General features: G+C 38.8%; 1 protein-coding gene across 2 annotated transcripts in view; it reads left to right on the forward strand.

Annotated features, from left to right (window-relative positions):
• Positions 1-24661, forward strand: part of TENM2 (teneurin transmembrane protein 2) — a 2274099-nt gene that overhangs the window by 1197259 nt on the left and 1052179 nt on the right. Inside the window, exon 1 of one of the 2 annotated variants that reach the window (XM_050962493.1) lies at positions 1874-2030. The exons of the other annotated variant lie outside the window; for it this stretch is intronic. The gene's annotated coding sequence lies outside the window, so the exon portion shown is untranslated. Of the gene's footprint in view, positions 1-1873; positions 2031-24661 lie in introns of those variants that run through there. 2 annotated transcript variants of the gene reach the window in all.

Genomic DNA, 24661 nt, shown 5'->3' on the forward strand with positions numbered 1-24661 from the left:
GATGCCCCGGTGTTTCTGCCGAGGGACACCACGCATTATGCTTCTCATGGAGGTGGATTACCAGGAGTGCTCCAGCTGTAGAGTCCAGGCACTCTAAATGCCTTGCCAGTGTGGATGGGTTGTGAGTTAGGGCACCCAGGGTTGCTTTAATGCGCTCTAACTCGCAAGTGTAGCCAAGCCCTGTGTTGCTCAGGTGTGTGGATTTTTCACACCCCTGAGAAATGTAGTTATACCACTATATGTCTTAAGTGTAAACCTGGCTTAAGTCTTCAGCTAGAGGAGAGTCAGTCTGTGACCTCAACTTCCCTTTTGTACCTTAAAGCTGCACTATTTCTAACACAGAAATATGATTACACAGACTATGCAATGTTTGAAACCTAAGGCTGAGCCTGAGTTGTGCATCCCTGACACAGGGATATGAGGGGGCTGGGGGCATGTGCCTGGACTAGTGACAAGCACTGTGAAAAAATTCCTTTACTAACCTCATTAATCAAACACAAACCATTTGAAGGGAAATGCCTCCTCCTTTATTGCCGTTCTCTATCATTAAAGTTTACACTATGGAATCAGTGTCACTGCACCCAAATTCTATTAGTGGTATCCAAATGGGTTCCTTTGACTTCACAAGGGGGAGCTTGTGCTTTTGAATACCATACATTGCTTTGGTCTAGTATCCCTACATTTTCATAGGGAGCAAAGCTAGTTTGGGGCAGTTGTCAGACCATTTTTTGTATATTATTACACAGAAAGTGAAACAAACCCTCTCTATTTCATATACATAAATAGTGCAGGGCAAACAAGCACCATATGTAATATCTCTTATGCAAAATAAACCATTCCCTATCATTCAATCAATACTGCTTCAGTTTCCCTGGGGGAGGTATATGAATGGTGGGCCACAGTCTGAGACCAGAAGGAGTTGACAAAGTAGTGAGGATTCAACAGCTAAACTACAGGAAGAGACAGATGAGTGCTACATAAACTTGTGTATGGGGATAGAATTATACAGCTGCACACACGTCTCTACAAGAGAAATGAGGGTTAGGCTTGAGATTTAGAACAGTTCCAAGGAGGCACTGCCACCCTGGAGGATCCTCCTGCAGGTTGTTTAGGCCGCAGCTGAAACTGTGCACCCAACTTTCCTCACAACCCCTTAGGGAAGGAGCTGAGAGAGAGCCCTTGCAATATGCCTGCCTGCGCTGAGTGTCCTGCCTCTCCTTCTCCAGCCACTGGCAGGCCCAGAGCTGATGAGCCGTACCCGTCGGTGCTTGGCTTCTGCGGCTAAAAGCTTCCCCCATCCCCATGCTGTCGTTAGTATAAGCACCCACGCTTGGGCGATCTGCCGGTGCATCACCTTCTCCCCTTTTCCCCGCACCTTTACCGTAAACACACAACTGCAAAGCACATCAGCAGCGGGATTTACAGTTGCAAAATGCAAACAGCCGGGAATGCAACATACACACACACACACCAGACAAAATCTTGGTGCCTCGGTAACGGGGTGAACGCAAAGAGCAGGCCTGGTGCTTGCTATCGTCACCACCTCCCCGCTCCGCACCCGGCATAGCCTCCGGTGCACCCAGTCGAGGCACCCCCGAGGCGGCTTCCCCTTGCGGTTGCTGCATCCGCCGCCGCCTCCCGGCCGTGCCTGTGCACGGTGCCCCTGCGCGCGCGCTGCTCGCTGCTTGCAGCCGAGCCCGGGATTGGCTCGCGCCCCCCATTCAGGGGCTCGTGCAACCTGGTGTCTGCCGGGCTGGATTCAGAGAGCAGCTGGCACTGAGCTGCTTGGGTAGCTCGCAGGCAGCAGCCGCGGCTCCGTCCGTCGCTGAGGCTCAGCTCTCAGGAGACAGGCGCTGTGGGGAGGAGACTCGCAGGGCGCGTTGGGATATCGCATCGGCTGTCCCTAGAGGTGTCCTAGCCCCCCCGCCCCTCAGTGAAGGAATCCGCGCTGATGCTCAGCACTGGGTTAAGTTGTCACCCAGAGATGGTGTGAGGGACTCAGGCTGCTCAACCTGCTGCTGCTGCTGCTGGTAAATGCTCTTCACTTCTTATTTGGCTACAGGCTTTTTCTCTTGCTTTTCATTCTGCAACAGCGCCTAAATCTGCAGCACCCTCTCTCCCCTTCTCTTTCTCTTTCCTTTTCTTATGTCTCTTCTCTAATTGTATTAGCACAGTTGACAACTTCTGGTATGTCTCTCTCATAACCAGACTGCGAGCGGTTTGTCTCCTGGAACCTTTTAATTCAGCACTTGGAGAGGTCATTAGTTGCACGAGTTCCAGTGAGAAGGGGGAGATTGTCGCTTATTTCCCTGCTGCTTTTCTGCCCATTAATTTTCATCCTCGGTTGCTGAGATTTTTCCCAAGTGTTTTAATGTTGTCTTTGTGGTTTTAGGTTTGTTTTTCTCCAGCCCCCCAGCCTCATCCAAATGTAATTTTGTTTCAGTTTTTACTAACAGAGCAGAAAGGTATCGCTGATTCAGAAACTATCATGGGCACAGGGCATGTTGGTTAGAAATCGGGAAAGGAGGCATTTGTATTCCAAAAGGGAATTAAAAAAAAAATCTGTTTTGCATCATTGCTGCAGATTTGCAGGAGGCAATAAAGGACACCACTACTCATGTTGCTTGTAAAGATGATAAACACAGAAGTGCTTTAGTGCATCACATACTGTCCAGTGATTGAACTGTTGCTAAATTGTATTTAATAATAAATTCAGGGCTGTGGAGGAAGAGAGATTGGTGGCATTGTATTGCTCACATTGCTGAGACAATGTACATTTGCTAACACCACACCAAGACCCTGTTAGACCTGACATGGAGTGGCAGTTTGACAAGATGTTTTTGTTTGTTTCTGTTTCTTTTATACACACAGACTGAAATTTAAATTAGCCAGCCTAATGAATGCAAATAGAACTCTTTTTAATTTTTCTTTTACTTCAGAATAATACTTCTTTTTAAACTCTTGCTGGCAGGATTTTTTTTTAAATAGTAGAAAACATTCATACATAACCTATGTTTTAGATAAATTTATATTACTTAAAGAACAAGAAGATTTAAATTAGTTTTAGTATTTCGTTCCTTTTTTCTTTCCTCTCACTCTCTACAGGTCAAGGAGGCATGGGGAGAGGAGGGAGGACTGGAAGGGACATAAATAAATAAAAACCATGGAGGGTCAATGTGTACTGGCAAGTCAGGAAAACTTCCATTTATAATTGTAAAATTATTGCAAAGCCACTATTACATGCAGAACAGAGCTAATACAGTGCTGCCTAAGAGTACATTATCAGATTTTAGAGATACTGTATTAAAGTGGGCTTCATTTACAGTACTTAGGTATTGCCTTTTTAAGGTGTTCAAACTACATAACTAAAATAAACATCAGATATTTATTCCACATACGTAATATTGGAGTGAAAGTCTAGAAGTAAAATCATTGCAGTACTTCTTTAGCTTTGTTCCTGCAGCCTAGGATACAAGTTCTCAGAGAGTATGTGTAGTAGTAGACCACTTCATATAATGCTGGATGAAACTTTTTTTTTTAAACTTCATAGATTTGAAAGGTGTAATCTAAATGTGGAAGTTATTGAATTATCAGCAAAATGGAAATTAAATCACAGTTAATGCTGTTCTTTAAAACAACATAGTTACAAATTACTATGCAAATTTACCAGTTAATTTTGGTTATGCAATCTTAAATCTTTTCTTTAAATTATAGACATCATTTAGAGAGAGAAAATACATTAATCTCTTTTTTAGTGTGCGTGATATTAATAAGATGGTTCATTGCATTTCATCTCAGCTCTTATATTGAAAGAATACAAAAGGCATTACAATACTCATAAGGCTGACATATTGCTGGTTTTAAATATTTCCATGAACTCCTTAAATTTACTAATTTAATAAAATAAAGAGAGAAATTCTTCCATTCATAAAGATCAGAGATGTTTTTTAGGGAAGCTTTTCCTTGTCTAGGTGGCAAGGAAAGAAGTTCTGGAAGATGCTGATATGCTAAAGAACCTTTGATTCTGGTACTGTTTTTGGTACAGTTTCCATTATAAAATAATAACAATTATTTAAAAAAACCCAACACACACAAACAAATGCTTCATGCTGTGAATCTGCATCATTTAAATAATTAAAGTAATTCGTTGTGTATGGGCACAAGTGTGAATGACTGACCAGGTCAAGGACTCTTCTAGCTTGGGCCATGTGATGAGACTTCTAATTACTGAGTAATAAAATCAGAATATAAATATATTTATATTACACTGAGTTGGACTCAGTTTTGGAATCTAAAATTCAATTGTGAAGTCTATATCTCTAAATCAATTACAGCTTAATCTTTTATTGCTGAGGTTTCTTAGTTTTCTGGCAACTTCTAAAAGCTCAGAGTATTATTTTGTTAAAATATTAAACACGCATGTTGAGCATAAAAAAGGGTTTGGTCCAGGTAACTTACCTGGGTTTGTATTTTGTTTATTTTTAAATGACTTATATTGGTGCAATGATTAGTTATAAAGTAACTCTAACCTCTTTTTAACTCTACATGCTTCTTTCTGACTTGGGTAATGAAAATTAGTATGACTGTCTTTTTCTTTCATTTACGATCACATTGTCCAGTATGGTGCAAATTCACATGTAAACATCTTATGGAGGATGTTCTCTCCTAATCAGCTTGACCTATATTTTGTATTTCAGTATCTCCTACTGAAAGTCAAAGAGTTACATGGAGAATCAGAGAAGAGGTACTGGCAATTGTTAGGCCACAGAGAAAAGCTGATATTCCAGGAGTATTGATTTGAGGGGGCTGACAGTCACATTTGTCTGGCTTGTTAGGATTCACATTTTTATTTGGAACTGAGTGGAGATATCTATGGATATTTGATCTATTATGGTAATGGATATGGGATTCTTTTGTCAAACACTTACTGTCATTTTTGCTTCTGCAATCCAAGTAAATTTCTTATGCACCGTATAAATATGTTGTAGTGCCAAATTGTGCATGCTACAGAAGTATTTTTATGCTTAAAATTATTCAGAATAATAATAATAATAAAAGAAAGTGTTGATTAAGTTCATTCGAGGTCAGATATCTAGACATCTTGATCTGAAAGGTCAAATTAAACTGAAGGTCAGATTAAATGGAGACAAAACTGAAGCGGCTGTTAGACCACTCAAGACAGTTAACAGATCTTGGAAAACCAATACCCATATTTACATGTTGTTAGTTTGAAGTGGTTTATTAAGAGTCTAATCCTATGACCCTTACTTCTGTGAACAAAATTTACTCATTGCAGTACTATTAGTAAGAGCATATTTAAGCATGTGAGTAAAGGTTGCAAGATTGACCCCGTAAACTGTAATTTCTACCACATGCAGTTAGTTTTTAAAAACCTTTCCAGGGGACAAGAAAGGACACATTCTGCTTTCAGTGTCCATAAGAAAAGAACATGATCTGAAAGTATAACTGAAGTTCATATCTGTTTTAAATATTTGATTTAAAACAGATTAAATGTTTGATTTAATGGGGTATTTCAGTTCTGACTTGCTGTAGAAAAAAAATCATGAAAATGGTGAGTGTTTTACAGATTTCTAGTTGGACTATATCCCACTTACAATTTCAAAAGGCCTTAACTATTTAGAAGCACAATTTTATATAATGTCTGTGCCAGTACTACAGGAAATAAACCATTCTCATTTAGAACAGATATACACAGAAGTAGTCCATTCTATTTTGACCTTTTGTTCACATCACTGAAGTTTTTTATACCAATTATTATCGACTCATCATCACTCTTATTTCTGAGTGTGCAAAACAAATCAAGCACAGTAGACTTGGACTTATTATATATAGGAGACAAGGTACAAAATGACTATCAAACTGTTTCAACCATGTAAAATACGATCTTTGTGCACCAGTGGCCTCTGTAGTTTTAAAGAGTTCTGTGTTTTGATCCTTATTCAAAATTATAGCTTTTATTTAGCTGGATTGCCAAAGCAACATGCTCTAAAATAAAATGGTTTCTGCAATAGTTTCTCACTTAATCCACATGAGGCATTGCATGACATATTAGGCCCTCTTCTGTTAGATGATTTTTGTCTCACATTATTGGTCTTTGTTGAACCCATAATGCTGTTGAGGTTCAAATAGGTTCTCATAAATTCACCTGGCTGACTGAGTCAGTACTACCGAATAGACTTTTTGGATAAACAGCCTGTACTCTAAGGTCATGATTGTGAAATATAAATACAATATCTTTTATATCAGTGGTTCTCAACCAAGGGTACGTATACCTCTCGGGGTACGCAGAGATCTTCGGGGATACATCAACTCATCTAGATATTTTCCCAGTTTTACAACAGGCTACATAAAAAGCACTAGCAAAGTCAGTAAAAACTAAAATGTCATAGACAATGGTTTGTTTATACTGCTATGGATACTATACACTGAAATGTAAGGACAATATTTATATCCCAGTTGGTTTATTTTATAATTGTATGGTAAAAATGAGTAGGTAAGCAATTTGTCGGTAATAGTGTGCTGTGACACTTGTATTTTTATGTCTGATTTTGTAAGTTTTTAAGTGAGGTGAAACCTGGGGTTACACAAGACAAATCAGACTCTTAAGGGGTACAGTAGTCTGGAAAGGTTGAGAGCCACTACTTTATATAGATTATTTCTCATACAATTGATTGACAGTCCATGACACACAGTAATGAATTATTTCCTTTCATGTTTATTGAAGGACATTAATAATCCAGTAGTTATCCCAAACAGTGATATAATTATGGAATTTCTTTTAGCAGCAAGCAGCACAGTACACAATTATGAATTTATCTTTAGGTGGGAAAGTTGGGAGTGGGCACATAGTAATTATTACATAGTTACATACTGTCTAACCACAACAGTTTTGCACAGCAACATTTTTAGGGAATAGATGTTCACTTGAAAATTAAAGAAATGACAACATATACCTATAGCCCTTGAATTAACCCTGGGCCCGATTTAGTGCAGTATGTATTGCACTGTTTGAGCCTTACGTGAAAAAGAAACCCCCAGGCCAAATTTCATCCTCCATTAAGCCTGTGCAACCCCTATTAATGCATTTGGGTTGCGCTGAGGGTAGAATTTGTCCCTTTCTGTCTAGGAAAAATGGAATAATCATTCTAGTCCGTTAAAAGGGCACCTCTTAAATATATACATGTATGTGATTATATTAAGATTTTTTTGTAGCTTTTAAAGCCACAGGCACTTTGCTTGTGTGATGTGCATCAGCAGCAGTGTTTTTGGAACATTCTCCACCATATTCAGCTTGTGATGTCTAACAAAACCAAGACACATTTGCATCTTGTCCTCAAGGAGCATATAAGCAGCTTGATTCTTCCTGCCCTTTCCACCGTATGTACAAAGGTCTGAAGAGAGCCAGGGAGAAAAGGTCAGTCTATCGCTGTAGTATCTGAGCATCTCACAAACATTACTGAATTTATCCACACACCACTTCTGTGAGGTAGGGAAAGTGACTTGCCCTAGGTCTCACAGGAAGTATGTAGGAGAACCGGCAAATGAACCTAGGTCTTCTGAGTCCTAGTCCAGTGCCTTAAGACTGTCAGTCTTCTTTCCTTTCATTATGTACACATTCAAGAACAGCTGGAATCAGAACACATTTAGGGACATTCCTGGATAATTTGTGAGAGTCTGAATATCACATGGAAAATAATGTATATTCCCATTGCTTAATTATAATACATAGAAATATTTCATAGGGGTGGAGGCATCTTGTCATCTGTATTGCACAAATGTAATGTTCTGCCTCTGAAACTCTCTGTGTATCATGCTGCATTTAAATACTATATATTGAGGAGAATGTATACTCAAAAAGTTGAGGGTGATTGTCTCTAAATGGATGCAGTCTGCCTAAATTCTGGCCTAAAATCATTATTCTTTGTTACAAAATAGTATAGATTCAGTAAAAGTACAAACATTTGTTACAAAATTTTACAGATTCAGTAAAAGTAGCTTGTATCATTAGATTGAATGTTTGTATAATAAATTTACCAAATCACTTTAAAAACTGTGTATAGTTTATGCATCTTTGAAATACAACCATTTCTGTAGTGAAGCACAGCAGATATTACAGTACTGTGCTGCAACTCTACACCACATTATAGAAGAGGAAGTGAAGACTACTTTTTTCCAATAGAAACTGTTGAAGGGATTTTAAAAAGTAGATTGTAAAATACTTTAGGTGATTTGATCTGGACAAGAGCCATAATCCTGCAAATAAAGTTCACTTACTTGTTAATCTTGTCTATTTTATATTAAATATTGTATATAAATTAGATATTTAGAAAAAATGTTTACTTTTCAGTGGTTGACATACTACATTGTTAGCTATTAAATACATTTATAGTAAATGAAAATACATTTTATGTTTGAATGTCAAACACTTCATATGCTCTGCATTAAATGGGATGTTTTAACCAAATTAAATGAGTAAAATACATTACACTACTGTTGCACAAAAATCAAGATTCCATGACACATTGGCATCAGCATTGACTTTTGCCTAATCATGAAGTGGTGTGTGTATATATAGACTTCAGTGGTGTAGCAGGAGCAAGACCTTTATACACACCTATAGGAAAATATTGCTTAGGGATCTCATTTTTATTTACTTAGTTCCGATAGTGGATTACATACATACCCGGGTGTTCCGACATATTGTTCACTGGTTGTGGCATAAGAACCTGGTGTGGAATCCTGGCCCCATTGTAATCACTGGGAGTTTTGACATTAACTTCACTGCAATCAGAGTTTCACTGGAACTCAGAAGGCACACTCAAGGTCTAATCTCCCTTTGATGTACACTGAATCTACAGCAAGTCGTGTGCATTTGGCTAATCCTGCAAGTATATATGATATAGTGGTAAAAACATCTTTGCCCTGTTTCCGCTACCATTGATGGAGGTCCACCACGGGGGGTGCAGTGGTGTGAGATTACCTGAAAATAGTAGTGTAAGCAAAGCATAGATGTACAGAAGATCTAGAACATAAGAACAGCCATACTGGGTCAGACCAAAGGTCCATCTAGCCCAGTATCTTGTTTTCCGACAGTGGCCAATGCCAAGTGCTTCAGAGCGAATGAACAGAACAGTTAATCAAGTGATTGGACACATAGCTCAATAGGAAAATTGTATTCTTTTCTAGAATCAGGGGTGGCTCTAGCCATTTTGCCGCCCCAAGCATGGAGGGTCCGCTGGTCCTGGGGCCAGCAGACCCTCGGCAGACAAGCCGCTGAAGGCAGCCTGCCACCCTCCCGGACTAGCAGAGCGCCCTCCGCGGCTTGCCGCCCCAGGCACGCGCTTGGAGTGCTGGTGCCTGGAGCAGCCCCTGTCTAGAATCACATAATTCAATTATGGCTAAACAAAAAAAAACAACCAACAAAGAAAAATACCTTTTAGCTGATCTCAGTCATGCGAAATTTCAACCCAAATAATAAATTTTTCAAAGCACTTGAGTGAGTGAAAATAAGTGCTTAAAGTTTAAACTATAGCCACAAACTGAACTGTGGCATACACTGCACTGTAACATTCACTTAGTAATGAAAGTGATAAAACTAGATATAGCATTTTACTTTTCCTAAGAAATTTAATTTCTCTGTAACTTCTTAATCCTAAGATTTTTTTCTTTCACATTGATTTTCTGTTCTTAACAAACTTCCAAACACATTATTGACTAATATGTGAATTTGCCACTCTGCAAATGGATCCATGCGGCATGTGAAAAACAGCTATGAATTAAATACAACATTTTTATTGCATCAGTTTTTGGTACCTAACCTGAGAAATAATAGGGCCTGATTTTCAGAGGTTTTCTCTGTCCACAGCTCCAACTGATGAGAGGTATGTGTTCTCAGCATTCTTAAAAATGAGGCACTATGTGCCAGTTTTCAATGGTTTGTAAGTGCTTAAAGATGCAGGTAGGCCCCAAGCTGGCTTTTCAAAAGCACCTATAGGCCTGATGCCCACTAGTTTCAAAGAGAGTTAGGTCCCTAAGTGCTTTTGAAAATCCTCTTGGGTGCCTCTCTGCATCTTTAGGCACTTAAAATACCTTTGAAAATTGGAATCTAGGTGTTTCAAATTGCACACCTGAAATTAGCACGAGCAGTTTTGAATATCTGTCTGTTAAGTCTTTTCAAGCCAGGTTGATAAAATGTAGATGTTAAGATTTATTAACACAGGGTATGTCTATACTATCTGCCGATCCAGTGGGTAGTGATCGATCTATTGGGGATTGATTGCATTGCGGCTTGTCTAGACATGATACATCGATCCCCGAACATGCTCCCCATCGACTCTGGAACTCCCCCAGGGTGCGAGGCAGAAGTGGAGTCAACGGGGGAGCGGCGGCCATCTCTTGTAGCTGAAGTTGTATATCTTAGATCGATCCCTCTCCCCCCAGTGTAGACCAGGCCACAGAAACAAAATAAAAAATGCAACTTAACCCTTTATGATGAATAACCTAGCTTTAGCTCTCATTCTGAGCTCTTGTCTGCCAGAAGACTATTTTTCCTCTGCCTTCTCTCAGCACCTTTGATATGAACATGAAAGTGAGACAGACTTGATAGTAGGGCTAAATGCAGAGGACTCAGTTTTATGAATTAATGACCGCTGGTGTAAATCACTCCAAACTACCCAGCAGTGTTATTTGAGTATGAATGTCAGCTGACACCAATGGCTTCTATAAAGCTGAGGATGAGTGTGAAAGCCTCTATACCTGTGATCTGTAAAAGACTTAGCCTGAAAACTGACTGAACAGAATTCAACTATGTATACAGACAATAGATTCCCAAAGCAGTCCGCAGCCTCCATCTGAAATTTGTCCACAAATGAAAAAAGGTTGAGAGCCAATGCTCTATACCCTGTATTCCCTCTGGCCAACAAACTGTCAAAATCTCGGTTCCCTGCCCTCCTTCTCACTGGAGGTAGGAGAGCCAAGATGAGGTGAGCCAAGTGCTTCACTAGACATAGAAGCATATCTCCTCACTATACCACATGAGTGCCCAAGCCCAATGCCCAGGTAGTCCACTGGACAATAGTTGGATCCTTTCTTACCCACTAACCATATTGGAACACGCCAACGTTATGACAATTGTAAATTAACACGCGCCTCCCCTTGTCCCCACAAAAGCAGAGCTTCTGGATGCTGAGTAGATGAAAAATCTCACTCAGCACTTCATCAGTGTCTCTCCCCAGAACAGCACTGCGGAGGGGAAGGCAGGCAGCTCATCCTAGCAATAATCTTCATTGGTCAGTTGAACTAGAGTGTGTACCTACACTTGCAGCTGGCCCATGTCAGCTGACTCTGTCTTTCTGGGCTATAAAATTTCAGTGCAGCTATTTGGGCTCAGGGACACCGTGAGAAGGGAGGGTACCAGGACTGCACTGCAATTTTATAGTTCCACAGCCCAAGCCCCGTGAGCCCAAGTCAGCTCTCACAGTCCAGCTTCAGATTTGCTACACTGCAATAAAAGCACTCCTTGGACACCTACCAATGTTCTCCCCTTCCTCTAGCCTTCACTGTCTTGCTAAGAATTTAACAGTTCCTATGCTCGGGTTGGCATGGTGTTTGCACCTGTCACAGAGTGCAGATGTATCCTTGGCTCACCATTAATTAAGGCCAAATTTTGGGCTGCTCTTGCGTGGTGTAGGGGGCTGGGGGCGGGAAAGGGGAGCTCTCCAAATGATCCCTCCCCCTCAACGGCGCTAGGGAAGTCAGAATCCTGGTTCTTATCCTCCCAGAGTGCATGAATTAGCAGCTTCACAGCCAACCAATCCAAAAGTGGCATGGTGAGGACATAGACATGGCCATGCCTCATTCCAAACCTGTTGAAAGGATGGAACTGGTGCTGAGGGTCAGTATATGTTTCATCCCTTAAAAAGGTGTTACAATTGCCATTCCTTTATGTTGCGTTGGGATGTTGCTTCTGTACTCCAAATGTCTCTGGCATCTGCAGTTAGTGCAGTACTCTGTAATGTTACCCTTCCTAATTTGACTGTGTCTGGTAAAGCCACATTCTAGACTTTAGAATTCAGTATACAACTCCTACATATAATCAAATTTGGGTAATCCAAACGAGGCAGAAACTTTTTTTTATATTATTTACAGATTAAAAAAAGAGATGATTATATGAGCCTTGCCTGCTATAAAACAGGTTAACCGTAAATCTTCAGCATAGCAATACTTGGTCATATGGATAATTAAGCATGGATTAACTGGGTCTGAATGTTAGAGTTAGAGGCTGTAAGTATCCTTGCTCACAGTAGGAATCCCGTTGAGGTCCATGTCACTACACATATGACTTAGGACCACTCACTCACATGAGGAAGGCTTTACAATAGCAGGATTTCCTTGCTAGCTCCATCTACCACCTTATTTAATTAAATTATTTGAAATGAGATGATTTAGAAACATAGAATTTTGGCTTCAGTCAGATTTCATTTTCACTTTTCTAATGAAATGTTTAATAGTTCTACAGTTAGACTCAGTAGCTTATTGGTCCTTAATGTCAGCATAGCATAACAAGATATTAAAAAAAAAATCAATAGCAAAATCCCTGCACGTGTGCCTGATCCAAAGGCCACTGAAATCAATGAGAGGTTTTCTATTGATTTCAGTGGGCTTTGCATGCAGTAGCTACTTTTCATAACTTAAATAAATAAACAAACACTGCCAGGTTGCAGTCAATACTCAAGCACAACTGTTGAGGTTGAATGCAAACATTGTGAGCTAAATCCTTGGCTTAGGGTAAGTCCTCTTTATGTAATTCAGGCAGTACAAAGCAACTTAAAGCTGGTGATTCCCCTGGCAGCATGAGGTCAGCTGCACCATACTAGAATCCACTCCTTACCCATATGCAAGGGGCATTCAGGACCACAGAAGGGGCATGACGGGCTAGAGGCAATGTGGCAGAGCACCTTACACTCTGGCAGCAAAACAATCTCCAGGAGACTATTTTAGTCAGTGCAAGTTAGAGCAGCTCTGTGGAATTCAGCTGGTTTGGACCAGGAATGGGGATGTTGAAAGGTGGCTTAAAATCATTTTCCTTTGTACTCAGCCCTTTCAGCTACACTAAGCATGAGTTGGGCACAGTTGGAGATTTTCACCCACGTTTTCAACAGGAGTTTTCCTTAATCAAGGACTGTAGGGCCAGGCCCTATAGTCAGTATTCTGAGCAGTCAGTTTTTGAAAACTTTGGGGGGCTAATCCCCTGACTGTGAGGAATCCCATTGCTCTGTGGAATCCCTGTTGTTCAAGAACAATATACTGTATCCCCTCAGGTGTAATTACATTGACCTGAAAGCTGATATACAAATTGAGGCCATGATCCTGGAATGGATCTGTGTGAGTGGATAACACTTACTTTCATACAAAAAAGTCTTGACATTGATGGGGAAGGAGCTACGTTAGTAATTTAGTTTGTGTAGTTTACTGTTTTTTTTGGTTGAACTTGTATGCATACTTGATGCTTTTTCTCCCTCTGTGTGATATCTTTTTTGTGTCTGTTACTCAGAGATTATAGCTAAAAGCTATATAAAATGATGTGATTTATTGTGGAAAGACTGTAGACACTTCCATCTTCCACGCTTAGCAGTTATACAGCTTGTATGTTTGCTCATTGCTAAGTCTTTATATTTTTTTCCCCACTAAAAACAAAAGAACAACTTTTTCTCCTTATATTGGGAAGCCCATGGTAAGGGATAAACTAATGCAATGAGAACCTATCCTCCACTTGGACAACAGGGATTAGTGGTTACACAAACTGAAGAGGCAACATGGTCTATGAACTGCACAGAGGCACAGAATTCTCCCCACCCCACATATTCCAGGGCATATGCACGCTGTTCCTTCCTCTCCTAAGAAAGGTAGTGATCCCTCTTTTACATTGAATAATATGCTTTTCCTTCCTTCTGCACCATAGGAAGGAAAGGGACATCTGCCCCAACATTGGATGTCTGTGAAATTGACTCTCTTTTTCAATTCATGTTAATCAAGTGTCTCCACCATAATATGTATACTCATAGTAGCCTCAGCAGAGAGACTGCAGAATGAATCATCAGTAACTTGAATTACTCTTCCACCCTTGAAGCAGTTCCCTCTGTGTCAAGGTTAAGGCATACTAACAGAGTGGTACTAGGAAGTGGAATTGTTGTCTGCAGTGTACCTGTGGAAAGATCTGTCAAGGGTGCCAGTACTGCACCATTCACAAGCACTACATTTATATGGAAATATTTCAATTAGAAAATGTTTTGGAAGGTGATAGAAGTTTGAAAAGCTTTTAGCAGTGAAAGAAGAAAAGAAAAATTAATCCAATTTTTAATTTTAGATAAATAGGTTCCATAATAAAGCTATCTTTTCCCCTGCAATTAGTCTTAATGTGAACAGGAGTCTTTTGAAATAACTAAAATAGTTACATTTACATTTGAAATATACAGTAAGTATGCAGCCTTCTTACTAGTTACGTTTTAAAATGTCACTGGTAATATTCCGTTCTCAGTTGCACAAGAGAAAATTCAGTGTAACAGAGAGAGCACAACTTGACCATTTTTGTCTTTGAGCCTCAGGAACTTTGAACTACAGTGGCATTTGAGAATCCACATGAAATAATGGGACTCCTCTTATTCGTGGGATAAGAATGTTGGGGGAAATCTCTCCCTGTTCACTCCTCTTTACAAAAGATGTCAAAGATGGCTTGCTCAGCCTCTGATATCAAACTAGCCCTCTTTAAGGACCTGGTCCAAAGCGTGCTAAGGTCAACAGAAAGACTTCTGTTGACTTCAGTGGGAGCTGGGACAAGCACTAAGGCTGCTTGGTGATTACATAAACTACCGAAGGACTTCACTGACAATTGGGCTGTCTCAAGTTCATCTATTATTCTTGTTCGAAGAAAAGAGATCTCCCTGTGAAGATATCCTATGGCATCCAATGTCTTAATGAAAAATTCTTTTGTTAGGGAAACGGAAAAGTTTTACCTTAGTGCTACCCATTTTCCTTCAACAGCTTATTTCTCAAATGTCTGTTATCTGCTGGCCATTAGAGATTGTGATAGATTTCTGTGCTTCACTGCCTAAAATCCTGTCCAGAATTTCATCGGCAGTCAATAGCTTCTTCATTCACAGTTTGTCTAGATCCAGTTTCTTTTGTGCCCACACAACTAAAACTCTCACCCAGGACTTGCTGTCTTGATTGGACTGGAGAAGCCCCGTCACTGACTTCTCCAGTACCCACATAGCTCCTTTAAGACCATACAAAATACAGCCACTAAGATAATGTTCCTTACCCATGTTTCTTACCACATCTCTCCCACTTCTTTAAATACCTCCACTCGCTTCCCTGTCTCCTCTGCATCAGATATATATTTCTTGTCCTTGCCCTCTAGACCTCACTTAACTGCCCCTTCTTGCGCATCTGCCCTTGTCTCTAATTGTGACCCTTGTGTGCCAGTGATGCCACCTTGTCATCTGATTTGTTTCTTTCACAGCTGCTTCAGTACTTTATTCCATGCCTCTCCTGCACATAGAGCATCCTTTCTAAGCTGTTCCACAGAGCCAGAAGTTGTTCTCACTTGAAACCCCTCTTTAAGACCCACAGGTTCTGTGACAAGAAAATAAGTGACTAATGGCCAAATTCTACACTAGCATAAACTGGCGCTGCTCCATGGAGGTCAGTGTAGTTGCTCCAATTTATACCAGAAAAGTAGGCCTGAAGCCATTTGCTTGTGTATTTAATTTATTTGTCCTATGATTGAATTGCTCTGGTAGAGGAACCATTTCAATGCGGGAGTGGTGGAGGACAAGAGAACTTAAAGTGGGGATGGGTGCAAGGATGGGAGGGGCAGTAAGGGGGATTTACTGGTGGAGAGAGGATAAGTGACACACGTTTCACTTAAAAAATCAGGAAACTTGGACTATTAAACTGTATGCACATAATCACTCTGATCATAGTGTTTGTATGTTGTGTCCCTCTTCTTCAGCTATCTTAATTTCTTTGGTTTGTAAACTCTTTGAGGCTGGGGCTCTTTCAAGGTTGGTGTCTGCTGTTTTTCTAAGCACTTCTGTAAATTTGGTAGAATCATAATGAGCACAGAAGATCAGGAGTTCCCCAGCTAAGTTTTAACTGTGTTTGTGTGTGTGTGTGTGTGGCAAGACACTGTAAACCATCAGACACTGTAAATCACAACCATATCAGTGCCTGCCAACATAGCTATTGGGATCATGGGAGCAATTTTAATAGCGAATGAAGCTGGGGCAGGGAAGTTCTTCTTTTACAAACCATCCTTCCATGGGTGCAGGGATAGGCACAGAGGAGCAGCCCATGATTTGCTCCCCAGTAACAAATACTATGAAGAGCAGGTGATCGAACTGAAATCTTTGCTGTGGTATCCAATCCAGAGCACACTAAAGACAGGCATGAAGAATCAGGCAGAAGCCCATGCTGTGGTATCTAATCAGGAATACCCTGTCTCCCTGCCCATGGAGCTCTTTCCACCAGCACAGAGGTTTTAAAATAGATAAATATGTTTCCGTCCACACCCTACACTTCATTAGTGCAATGGAGCAGTTTGTTGGAATCCCCATTGCATATATGCATCTCTTTTGGAAAACAAGGTATTTCAGAATGTTCAGCCAATTATTCAGCCTGGTTTAACCTTCATAGATGCTTTTATAATATAAATTACTGTAGAATTAGAGAGTAAAATATTGAATGTTGTCTCTTTTAATGCTGTTCTTTGAAATATTAATGATAACGATTCCCTGGTTTGGGGAATACTGCAGTGGTTTTCTTCTGACTAATAGCTTCAGTCAGTAATGTAATAGATTTTGCAACGTGATAATGAAGAAATTCTAATGAAGGTCAGATGGCAAATGGCTACTGAATCGTTAGTTTTAAAACGTGTCAAACTTGGCAATAATTTTTTTCAGTTTTTGTTAAATAGTTTTCTTTATTTCCTAATGATACTGCTGTGATCATTATAGATAGCTTTATGAATTTGTTAAAAGAACAAATCTTTCTATTATGATCTTGAAGACGAGAGCCGTTGAAGTTCTTTAGCTGACATGAGGTGTAAAAGTCTGAAAACTGGACTGGGCTTTAAAGGAGGGCTGGCATAGCTGAGTATGACAGTTGAAATAGGATTGTGTATGAAGGATTTTGGTTTTTTTCCCCCTTCGTACTTGTTAGCTTAATAGTCTTTGCAAAGAACCTTAGGACCTGTTCCAAAGTCACTGTATTAATATGCCAGCAAAAAAAAAATAATTTGATATATATTTTTTGTGTTTTTCAAGTGGTGCATATGACAGAGAGGTAGCAAATGTCAACAAAGCACATAGCTTATTTGGGATTCAAATGTTTTCTTCATTTTGAGTCATAAATTAGAAGGAAGAGTTGGAATCGGCTGTATTAGTGCATGGTGTTTCTCTGTCATTAACAATATCATTTTTTTTTAAGTTTCAGTTTTCAGTGAGATAACTTATTTATAAGTAATGTCAGTAACTGTTGGAACACTAATAATCTAACAACAATAGAAGGAGTTTTGCCATTGATTTGAGTAGGTGCAAGATCAGGCTTTTAGTCTGTTATCCTGTGTAAGCATTCTACAAGTAATCTGAATGAATACATTTCCTCCTCTTGGGATTTGTCTTGTTATTCACTTACTTTAATTTACAAAACTTAATGCTGTTTATTTTTTTACTTGTGAGATAATTGTTTATTTGCATTTGTAAAATGTTCATCTGTATCAGTTACAGGGCAGTAGTTGTACTTATAATATCTGGAATGTGTGAATTTTCCATCAGATAAACATACAACAATTATTCGTGCAACACACTGATTCTTATTATGAACTAGGTTCATTAGCTATACAGTGTAGTTTTATTATTATGTATTATTTTATGTCTTATATGCATTCCTTTATGGATTATAAATATATTAAAATATAAAGGAATGCATACACAGTGATAAAAGGATATATAATATGTACATATGAGTATTTGATTCATAGATCAAAAGTTCAATAAAACAACCGCTAGGTCCATGTGTGAAGAATTTTCTGAAATGCTTCCATTCTCCTCTAGTGATTGATCCAGCATTGAACCACTGTGATAATTTGAGAGTGAGAGAAAGTAAATATTGAAGAAGAGAAAAACTTTTTTTAGTTAGTCTCAAATTATTCGGGGGCGGGAAAAAAGAAAGTGGTACAACTTTTTTCCTTTCCTCATATCAGCAGTGTGAAGTGAGAATATCAGGAAAAGTAGTGTCTAGGTTGAGCCCCAGTTGAAAATCAGGACCATAAAGTCTTAGCTGCTCAACAGCTGTTCTGCAAGAAGTGGAACAAAATTCCTGCTATATTTCTTCTGGTCCTGTTTTAGACATATTTACACAATATTTAATTCTTTGAAGGATAAATATATACAACTATTTCCTTCGAGTTATAAGAATTCAATAGGAAATACTACCAAGGAGGGTAAGATAGTCCTCTAATATTCTAGTCCTGTGAAATCTATGAGCAGTTCTAATAGTCCAACTAGTTGTCTAGCTTAGCAAGAAGACCATTGCTGTAATTGTAGAAAAGTTTTCCACAGTTAGAGGTTTTTTTTCTCATGTATGGACAGCTATGCCTCATGGGCAAAAGAACAAAAAATAGAAGAGTCAGTTTAATTATTTTATTAATCCATATTTTGAATTCAATAATGCATATCAAGTTTGTGAGCTTTTCACATCAAAAAATCATATTTTAAAGTCAGTTTCCTGTTTTGTATTACACAAGCTGCCTGTATGTTTAAACTAAATGGAAATAACTGATGTAATTTGACAGATAGCTAATATGGTTTTTAATGCTGAATGTTTAGTAGACTGAGAGATTATCAAGAGTTCTAATAATCTACTTGAATAATTTACTGTTCAGTTCAAAATATTTTTTCAAAATTATTCTTTCAAGAGCGTAAGAAAATGCAGAAGAGAGTACTTTGAAGGAGTTCACAATAAGCAAGTATTTTAACATATACATGTAACTCTTGACCTCAGAAGACTTGTTAGAGAGGGATATAGAGGTTTATATTGCTTGTGGCCGGTGTGTAATGGAATATATTATTAGTAACCCTCAAGTCTTTGGAATCAATTAATGCAAAAGTTGCATTCTGAAATGTAGATGGTGGTTAAAGAATACACAGAGACCACTCATTTCATTATCTGATTTTTACTTTTACTTCACTGTTCTGGTTTTATTATTAAAGAAGAGATAATTAATGTGCAAGAAAGACTCTCTCCTTTTGTTAAATTCTCACTGATTTTTGAGCTAATTGCTTCAGAGGAAAATTATCATGCACCAGATATGCATGCAGTTCTTTTGAAATTTCTATTCATTTGCTTTTTGAGAGACTGGCAGCAGCCTCTTTGTAAAACTTGATTGACTCCTTTTCTGATATATTCCATAATGTGTCTTCACTTTGCTTGTCTTTCACAGTTTGCAGTGGTGTATCTCCAAAAGGTACATGTTTGGAGCAAACTCTGGAATTTTATTTTATGCAATGGATCTAAATCATCCCTGGTTTAATTCCATTGAAGTTAGTGATGATACAAAAGGGATGAATTTGGCCTGATGGGTGTTAAGTCCTGTATTACTATCTGAAAAAGGTTTAGGCAATGTAACTGGCCGCTGACATTAGAAGGAGTAATGTTGTGTTCTTGATCTTCTGCCTTATGTAGTCAATGTGGAGGTGCCTGACATGGGGTTTTACAAATGAGGTTTTGCATATATTTGAGCGACATCAGAGATCACTAGTTAACATCGAAAGTTGGGGAGTATATAGGGCAAATTCTTGGGTACTCCCAAAATGAACAGAGGACAGGTCAGTGAGTGATGTGTTAGTGCTTCCACTCGATATGTCTTCATCATGGTGCTGATCTGTGCATTTCTTCCTACCTGTGAAGTGTAAGACTTTCTAACATACTTACATTGGCTTGTAATGGCCAGAAATGTCTGAAAACCAAGCTCAGTTGACATAGCATAGGGTCATCCTGACTATGCCTTTTTTTTAATGGCATCTGGCACAGCAGGAGAGTGTGTGGCTTACAAGATTGTACATGAGCTCTGTGCCACAGCATGATCACCTTTATTTTGGGGTGATCTTTCATTAGCCAAGTGTACAGGTTACAGCAGAAAGTCTCTAGCACTGTATCCAAAGATCTGACCCTATAAGAGGATTTGTGACACTCCTTGGGAGACTTTCTCTCTGGAGAAACCACTGAATGATTTTTGCTGATTTCTAAATGTAGGAGTGAGGTTTTTTTCGGGTTCCCCTGATACAGTGGTTGTGATCATCTTCATTTTATCCCATCAGAACACAATGTATGTCGGAACACAATAGACCATGAGAGATATTGCAGCATTTTGTAGTATCTGACAAGCAGTGTGAAAGAAATGTAATATGACATTTGGTTCTTATATATTTTATGTACTTTGTAACTGCAATAGCTGTGATTTGGTTTTTGGTAATTATGGTGCTCAATATGTCAGCTGGCATGCTAGACCAAACAAAAGTTCCATCTTGCTTGAAATCCTGTGTCTGATAATGGCCAATAAAAGATACTGCAGTGGAAGTTGGAAAAACCCCTGTAATAGGCAATTATACAATAAGATACCTACGCATTTCTTAATTATACATATAATGTATTAGATGAGCTTTTTGCACCCTGATATTTCAATACAGCATAGCTATTTCCCAGACAACATTAATCACAATTGCTATGGTGATCTATGTTGTGTGCAGGGAAAAGCGCATGTGCACACATACACACACACCTGCGTCTTTGCTTACATATATTGATGAAACTGGCTGTATCAAACTCATTCTGTGGAGAGGGCTGATTTGTGTGGCCTGGGACCACAACTTTAGGCTATCTGTTACACTAAACAGGTCTTACACAGATGATTTAAGGTTTAACTACATGGAGAATTCATGGGGAAGTTAATGCAAAGTAGGGTGGGTGTGAATTTAAAGCACAACTGCACCAACTCCCTATGTGGGCATTTGTGCCATACTGAGTGCCCTGTCTGTAGTTTGGGTTAATCCACTTACGAAGTGAATTAACCTGAACTGCACAAAGGCACTCTTTTAGTGTGGAATAAGTATGTTCCTCTAGGGCTTTTTCCTCATGTATACCAGCCCTGCATAGAGATAGGAGGCTTGCATGCAGATCAAGGTTAAGATAAGATCCTTTGTATTTGGCATCACTTAATGGGGGAGAAAGGCTGCAGGACACTTTTAGATTCACTGCTATTTCTGCCCTATGCTCGCTTGTCCATTTGCATGTGCAGTTACCAAACTTGAAAGCACAATGCCAGATTACATGCACAATTACATTCCTAATTATTTGCAAATCTAACCTCACCCACAGCCATATGTTTAGAGAGATCTGAAAAAATCAGATATTTCTCTGATTCTGAATACTTGCATACGTCATATAAAATGTGCAAGGTAAGCGCACACAACTGTTTACAGAATACAGCCTGTTGCTCGCTATAATTTGATTACCTTTTTAGTTTTGTCTTGCAGACAAATCTCTTTGGAAACCTGTTCGTAAGCATTCAAACTGTGCTGGCTTTACTCACTAAGTTTATAATTTACAGAACTTCTCTTGCTTGTATGACTTTAATTCATACAGTGTGAACAGCTTTCTGAGTCTATATCAAACAGTTTTCATTATATACAATATCATTTGATCGTTTTTATCATGTTAATATTTGACTCTCCACAAGGCCCATAATAGTACTTTTTAAAAAGAGCAATGGAAATTACTATAGCATGCTCTTTCTGATAAATATGTTCTATTTCCTATAGTCCTGTATGCTCATACTGAGAAAAGAATGTTAAGTACCTGGCAATTTTGCCTGACCAAGGAATGCAAGGTCAGCTTTTTTGTCCACACTTAGTATGTCTATATACTGCAGTCGAAGGTGTGAATGCAGCTCAGGTGGACAAATTATGCTATCATGGCTAAAAATAGTGTAGAAATGGCAGTTATACCTCAACATGGGCTATTCAAGCACACTATGGACCTTGGGGACCTAGTGACATTGCTGAAGCCCGTGCCACTGCATCTACACTGCTATTTTTAGCCATACTAGTGCAGCTAAAGACTCTTACTCCAGAGTAAATCAGGAGTAATTCAAGTCAATTCAGTTACACCTGTAAATAGTGAAATACAAACCGTGTCTCTATTCTTTGCATTATAGTTGGTAATTTGAACTAAAATCTCAGAAAAATTACTGAGCTGCAAGTATACACACATTCATATTCGGGCTGTTATGCAAAAAAGTTACATAGCATAAATTGAGCAAAATTAATTTAAAATAGTTTGACCCATGAAATAGAGAAGCTTGATATAATGGTCAAAAATCAACAAAGGAAACACTGAAGGTTCTGGTGTGTTAACTGGTTATTTTACCAAATAGAAATCTACAGACCACAAAAGATGCACTGTCTTGAGGCCAAAGACAGATGCAAATGTGTAATCATTGGGTTACAGATTATCATTTTAACATTCCAGGGGCAAATTATTAGGAACTGACTCGCAGGATCTGAGCACATAGACAGTCCATTGACTTAAGTGTGGAGAGCTTGCAGGATCTGGCCCTCCGTGGTCACGCTTGATGGAACCTTTCTGAAGCATAAACAACTCATTGAGATTTTAGAGTAGCTGACAGCCTGGAAAGATCTTAGCCAGTCCATGCTATCTGATTGACTCTGAACTTGTTAGAGATTACGGCTATGATTATGTAACCACAAGATACAGGCAGATTGGCAAAGGGTAAATCATTTGTATTATTTGACTTCAGTTGTACAGCCTTCAGTTGAATTTAGCGACTTTAGTGCATAATATGGAAAGTACAACAATGCCTAGGAAAGGAACTACAGAGTAAATTGTTGTAATTATACGATTTAAATCAAGGCTCTTGGAAAGAAGATATGTAGCTTTCTTCAGTATGTGAGGAAATGTGTATGGTACAGTTGCCCTTGCAAGACTGTTGTAGTCGTTAATGGTAGTAAATGGAGTAATTTTGGTACAAAGTATAAATTCGTCCTTGTTAATTCCTAAGATGTATCTGACCCTAATCCGAAGGGATACGGATGATGTTACAAGAACTATGTTTGTCACATGGGAAAAATACAGTCTTTCATCAAGCTGTGTTCGCAAAATTCAGAGCTATCTTTACTTTTCTTATTCATTTTATGAAAGCAGGATTTTACACAAGACATATTACTATGGCTTTATTAAGTGAAGATGTATAACTTTGTTAGCTTAATTTATTCAAGACTACATTAGCTTTGAACTATGCATGCTAATCTGAACTTTAAGGCGGATAAGAGCATCTTGCAGAGCTGCAATGGCTTAGTGGATAGGCATATTGTGCATTCTAAATTGATTTAGGTACATATTAAATGGTCACTGTATACAGTACATGTAATTGTGTAAGCACTGCAATCTATTAAACACTATCACTGAGTCAATTAGCTCAAAAATCAAAATATTACATAAAATATTGCTTACATTCAAATTATTAAAGGCACAGCTTGAGATGCTCTAACAATGGGAAAATTTATTGGAGTTCACATGAGTGTGCCTGGCTTTCCATTACAATGAATTTTTAGATCTGTGCCTTAAAAATGTACAGGTAAGAGAATTTACTAAATATATGTGTTTTCCAGATGTGGAAGCCTTATTTTTTATTTTGTATTTATTTTGGTGGAAGAAAGATATTTTAAAATAAATTATTTGTTAACACTTTACTAATTCCCTTACCAAAATATCTATGTTCCAGGCGTGGCTCTTCAGTGAGTTTGGGGAACTTGTATTGATGAATCTCTCTTTCAGCTGTGCAGGCTTTTATTTTAGTGGGAACTGGAGAAGAGAATTTGTGAAGTCTACTTTAGAATTAAACAAAGAGAATACTTGTTATTTGACTTCTGTAAGACTGATCTTCTTTCAAGCTGTTTTCTTGAGATGATTGGTCTGTCGCTGCACAAAATGTGTAAATGCAGTAAGTCGTCACTCAAAATACAATAATAAAGTAGGCAGTTTTCTAAAACAGACAAACAACAAAAACAAAAATCTAGCTGAGACACATTTTAAAGTGCATCTAGAGCAAAATCATGTGTTATTGACCCCCATACCGAAGGCAGATTACTTCCATCTCCACATTTGATCAGTTGTGCTGGCTGCCCCTGGCTTTGCTCCTCTCCACTTTCATGTTTGGGAGGGAATAGTGGCTGTGCATAGCCTGCTCTTTCCCCTGTGAATGAACTAGCAGTGTGGGTAGCCCTCACAGGGGAGTAACCAGATTCCTTATGCCTCTTAGGTTCCTGGATGTAGGAAAAGTGGCAACTTTGTTCTGATTTACTATTTTCATGTATATTATGGTAGAACTTAGAGGCCCCAACAGGACTGGAGTCCAGTTATCCTGGGTTCCCGTACAGAGCTTTCAGCCTAATTTAAAAAAAAGGAAATGAAAAGGAAGTGTGGGAAACAGTAGGAGAGAAAGAGGAAGGAACAGTAATCATGATAACATGGATGTGCACAACTTGATGGTTCTCCAGTAATT

This window comes from Gopherus flavomarginatus, chromosome 7 (genome assembly GCF_025201925.1).
Source record: "Gopherus flavomarginatus isolate rGopFla2 chromosome 7, rGopFla2.mat.asm, whole genome shotgun sequence".
Taxonomy (NCBI): domain Eukaryota; kingdom Metazoa; phylum Chordata; order Testudines; family Testudinidae; genus Gopherus; species Gopherus flavomarginatus.